Source organism: Schistocerca serialis, chromosome 8, assembly GCF_023864345.2.
Source record: "Schistocerca serialis cubense isolate TAMUIC-IGC-003099 chromosome 8, iqSchSeri2.2, whole genome shotgun sequence".
Lineage (NCBI taxonomy): Eukaryota > Metazoa > Arthropoda > Insecta > Orthoptera > Acrididae > Schistocerca > Schistocerca serialis.
The window spans coordinates 326,857,793-326,863,514 of NC_064645.1; the positions used below are offsets into that span (position 1 = coordinate 326,857,793).

Consider the following 5,722-nt stretch of genomic DNA (forward strand, 5'->3'; position numbering starts at 1 on the left):
AAAAAGTCCCAGTGAACTTTAAATAAAATAATCAGTAAGTTTCTTTTGAGCCATATGTATTTGGTGTGCAGCTTGATGGCATAAGCGGCTTGCCAGTCTCAGCTGGGCTTAAGTTATATTGCTCATCAGTAAGGGATAGTTACCATGTTTGAATCTTAGCAGGGAGAGATAGAATCCACGGGAACGTATTGGCTGACGCTAAAAGAGAGGAGTTGCACAGCACGAACGTTTACTATAAAAATTCCGGGTGAGTACGAACCAGGAAAGGGGTGGACAACATATTACTTCATCCCTAGTATGTCTCGTGAAGTGACCAAACGAGAAAATCCGAGAAATTGTAGCTCTTAGGGGGTTTGCGGACAATTTCCTCGCACACGGAAAGGAGAAACAGATCGTGGTCCGCGGCCCACTGTAAGGTGGCTTGCGACGCATAAATGTTTTTAAAAAAATCATTATTTTGTCCAGTTGCGTTGTTACATCTGTATGTGTCGTAATGTTTTCCCATTGAGTGTCAACTTCGTCGGATAATACGTAATCGCTACCATCATTATACGGAGATGAGTAACCGGCGATAATTTCGGCCCCAGTGACCATCATTTTGGAACAAAACTCTTCAATTTACTGCCGATTATTATTCTTCCAATACCACACCGTTGAAGTTCTAAGACCAAATTCAGCAGTAACGATTCTGAATAGTTATCTTTGTCCATCCTTCGAAGTGCATCTTTTTGCTCACAGCCACTACTACCTCCTGTCCCTTTGATGTCGTTTTATACTCACAACAAACGTGAGCGATACGGTATTTTAAAATGCTATGTTAACTCATCAAGTGACATAGTTCAGGCATACGTGTATGGCGGTTGGCTGAACTTAAATTTTTAGTATTTTTCGTCGTCGATTGTTTCTGCTGTTAGTTCGGGAGTACCAAAAACTCTACAATTTCTATTAAAAAAGTGTACTTTTGAGTGCTGGATAACCGAGGTTACATCGTCCATCAATGTATGTAGAGCACGACCGTGTATTCTTAACCGGATATACATTCATATACATCATGTATTATTGATATGGAACACTAAAACTATGATGAATAAAGGTTTCCAGGTTTACCATGACTGGTTTCGAATCACCTAGCGACTCATCAACAGATGGTACACATTTCTAATGAATGATTTTTTGAATAAATGGTATTATGATATGCTCCAAATATTCATTAAAATATGTGTCATATGATGAATTACTAGGCGGCTCGAAACCGGTGATGATACGGGTAAATGAAAACTAAACCATTACGGAAGGTGACTGCTCAGAGTTATTTCTATAATCCTTTAGAATCAGAGAACCGTTCAAATGTAAGCTAACATGTGCGTTATTGGTCATTGACAAAGATTTGCACAGTAAGTCGGAGGTTGATTATAAAATTTAGTTGGAGATGCCGGGGATCGAACCCGGGGCCTTTCACATGCAAAGCGAACGCTCTACCACTGAGCTACATCCCCTTACTGAACGACTTTCTTCCTTTCCGGTTAAGCGTTTTCTCAGCAGTCCGCTTACGTAAAGTGGTGACGCATGGTTAGGCAACCGTCCAGCGCCGTGTACCAGGGAACCATACATAGCCTTCCGCAGAAGCAGCGCGCATCTCGTTTCCCAAGAATGAAATTTCACCAAGCTAATAGGGAGTTTGTAAATATTTTATACAAACTATCTCTGCACCAACAAGAGCGTAGATATCTGATTTAAATTAAGGTACTTACACTATGAACAGAAACTTCAGGTATAGTTTAAAATATTAAGCACGGCTGTAAATTTAACAACTATACGACAGTAAACTTAGGGAGGTTGAAAAAATCAAGCTGTCCAGTATCAAATAAAGTTTTATTGGAACCTTTGTTCAAGTTTTAAAACAATCTTCAGGAGGCGTAAAGGACACTGAAACATCATACTATGCTGATACAGTACATCGAATACAGCCATACCTCTCTTGTCGTATGACACGATATTTCAGCGCAGAGTCTTTTTGCCGTCTTCAGGTGCATATTGTCTAAAGCACAGCGAAATTTTCTGTTTAAGGCCCCCACATGCGCTTGCGTGGCGTAGCCAGAATTTGTCGCGCTCACGTTGCTTGAGTACATGCGCGTCTGCTGGAAGTCAGTGCGCTAGTTCGACTGCGCTTCGTGGTGAAAGTTCGCCTCATCGTACCAGGTCGCAGAACGTCGCCGGCTGCACAGAGCACGAAGTTTTTCTGTGACAGGATTCCATGTACTATCTAACTGGAAACCGACGTCCCGGTTTGTAAGGGCCTCAGGCAGTCGTATTTCCACTAAATCTTTGATGATGGAGATAAAGAAGTGTGAAACATCGGTCACAGTTTTTGTTTCATTGTTAAGGGTCTTTCATTAGGAGTGATAATTTTTAAAATTTGAAAAAAAATGCCTGTCTACCTATCAAAGTAAATTGTGCTTTGTTTTGAAGGTTAGACATTGCAGTTATGTTCTGAACAAAATATCGTACAAATGTTCACCGAGGCTTTAAATACACTGATGCACAGAGTGATTCCAAATGTTAATCTCTATGTCCAAAGTTAGTGGCATTATGTCTGCGACAGCCCAATGAATGTCCGCCTCCAAATGTTCCAAAATTCGTGGCTTGTCAGCATAGACCTGGGCTTTGATGTAGCCCCAAAGTAAAAAAAAAAAAAAAATTAAAAAATCCATGGGTGTTAAAACACACGACCGTGGTGGCTAATTCACAGATCCACGTCTTGAGATGAAAAATTCTTCCTCAACAAATCGAGCATACCTGTAGCATCAATGTGCGGCACATAACGCCGACCTGCTGGAACCAAACGTTTTCAGTAGCAGTGGTACCCAGTTCTCGCGACAGAAATTCGCGTAACGTGGATCTGTAGCAGCTACCTCTGTATGTGTCGTAATGTCTTGCTATAGAACGCCAACATAGTCAGGAAATCCATCATTGCTACCATCAACGTACGCAGATGAAAAACCGGAGATAATTTCGCCATCAGGGATCCTCACTTTGCAACAAAACTTTTCAATTTCTTACCGATTCTCCGACACCAAAATCAGCAATAATATGTTGAGTAAATCTCTGTATCCAACCTACGTAGTGCACCTTTTGGTCCATGGACGCTGCCGCCTCCTTTCTCTTTGATGTCGTTTTATACTCGCAACTAACGGGGAAATACAGTACTTCACAATGATGTTAACTTATTGATTCTGTGTCAGCATTCGTGTATAGCGGTCGGCTGAACGTAAATTTAATAACTGTCTTCGTCGATTGCTGCTGCTGTTGCTTCCGGAGTACAAAAAAACTCTACAGTTTCTGTAAATAAGTTGTTTCATTGGATGCCTGATAACCGAGGTTCCACTGTCCATCAAGGTATGTAGAGAGCGTCAGAAGCTAACATTGTTCGCAGATGATGCGATTGTCACTAAGAAAGCAGTAACGCAAGAACACAGTAACGATTTGTAGAATGACCTGCAACGGAATGATTAACGGTGCAGGCTCTAGGAGTTGATCATCAGTGTAAATTAATATAACATATTGCGCACACACAGGAAAAGAAATCGACCACACTATTTACAACAAACTGTTGGAAAATATAGGCTGACAATTGTTGAACAATGTGAAAAGATACGTAGATTACATGCAAATTATAGCATGTAAACGTGGCTACAGATTTTTGGATTTACGTTATGATATGTTCGATATGCCTGCCATCATTGACAATGATATGGCGCAGACGAATAGTGAAATTCTGCATGACCCGCTGAAGTGTCTGAACATCGATACTGTCGATGATCTGGATGGATGTTTTCAGCTCAGCAATGGTTTCGGGGCTATTGCTGTACACCTTGTCTTTAATATAGGCTCTCAAAAAGGAGTCGCATGTGTTCAGATCTGGAGAATATGGCGGCCATTCGAGGCCCATGCCATTGCCCCCTGTGTACCCCAGAGCCAGAATGCCGACCCCAAAGTGCTCCTCCGCGACACGAAACACTCTCCTGCTTCGACGGGCTCGAGTTCCGTCTTGCCTGAACCACGTATTGTCGAAATCAGAGTCACTTTGGCTAATAGGGATGAAATCAAAACCTTCACGTACCATTTGGTAGTCACTGTGCCATCAAGGAATATTGCACCGACATTGCACACGACATACCCACCAGTTGAGAGTGAAGAGACTTCTCGATCACGAAATGCGCCAATTTTGCTTATTGACAAACGCATCCAAATGAAAGGCCCCACGTCCAATCGTACAGTTTAAACGTTCTAACGCAATCAGTTCAGAAGTTATGACGATTTTATTTCATATAGTTCAATAGGTTTCACCCTCTGTCTAGGAGTATCTATCCAAAGCGAACTGAAGTGGGATGACCATATAAAACAATTAGTACGAAAAGCCGATGCCAGGCTGAGATTCGTAGGTAGACTCTTAAGGAAATGTAACTCATACAAGAAGGACGTGGGTTGTAAAGCGCTTGTGCAACAGATTCCTGAGTATTGTTCATGAATCTGGGATCCTTACCAGGTAGGACCAATAGAAGGGATAGAAAAGATACAACGAAGAGCGGCACACTTCGTCACGGGATCGTTCGGTCGGCGCAAGAACATTATAGATATATTCAATCAATTCTAGTGGCAAGCGTTAAAAGAGTGGCGTTGTGCATCACGGAGATACTATTGAAATTTTGAGAGAGAGCTTCCCAAAACGGGTAGTCAATTACTTCTTCCACATGCATCTCACGAAATGTCCACAACTTGAAAATTCGAGAAATTGGAGCTAACACAGAGGCTTACCGACAACCAGTGCTCTCACAGACCATTAGCGACTGAACAGGGTAGGGGGCTTCAGTTAGTGGTACCAGAAGTATCCTCAGCCACACACTATCAGGTGTTGTACGGAGCAAGATGTACATGTAGACCAGAATCTTCTATTTTCATCCAGACATACAAATAAAACTTTTATTCACTGTGAATGTTAAACACTGCGAATATGATAAATAAAGATATCCAAAAAGACTGTAACCAGTTGCCTTTTGTGATGCTTCAGTTTTTAATTGTCAAGACCGTTTCGAATCGCTTAGCGAGCTATCATCAGACTGTACACATTTCTATTAACGATCTTATGATGTACATAATTATCGGCACATTCATTGCTTACTTATTTCATTTTTTTTATCTTACCATACCTACAAAACTGCTACAATGCTCCAAATATTCATTAAAAATGTGTACCATTTGATGAGTTACGGTCATGATAAATAACAATTCAAGTACCACAAAAGACCACTGGCGGAGTTATTTCCATAACCTTTTACAATTGGATAATCGTCCAAATATTGTCTGGCATGAAGTGGATGTTACTAGTGATGTAACACTAAGACCGAGAAGATGACGATAAAATTTAGTTGGAGATGCCGGGGATCGAACCCGGGGCCTTTCACATGCAAAGCGAACGCTCTACCACTGAGCTACATCCCCGAACGGAATGTTGTGATATCTTTCCAGTCATACACGACTCAGTAGGTCGCCTACGTAAGCCGCTGAGGCGTAGCTAGGCAACCGGCCAGCGCCGCATCCCAGGGATCTATAACCTTCCTCAGTGGCCCTTGGTACACACACAGCGCACGTCTCTGTTTCTCAAGAACGAAATGGAAGGCATCTCACTTATTTATGTGGGTTTTCATCTTTGTAATTATCTTAT

General features: G+C 41.7%; 2 non-coding genes across 2 annotated transcripts; both read right to left on the reverse strand.

The window, feature by feature from the left end:
• Window positions 1–1,424: 1,424 nt before the first annotated feature.
• On the reverse strand, window positions 1,425–1,496 carry Trnaa-ugc (transfer RNA alanine (anticodon UGC)). The gene has a single exon. It is a non-coding gene; the product is annotated as a tRNA-Ala (tRNA).
• A 3,931-nt stretch (window positions 1,497–5,427) lies between these two features.
• Window positions 5,428–5,499, reverse strand: Trnaa-ugc (transfer RNA alanine (anticodon UGC)). The gene has a single exon. It is a non-coding gene; the product is annotated as a tRNA-Ala (tRNA).
• Between the last annotated feature and the right edge of the window lie 223 nt (window positions 5,500–5,722).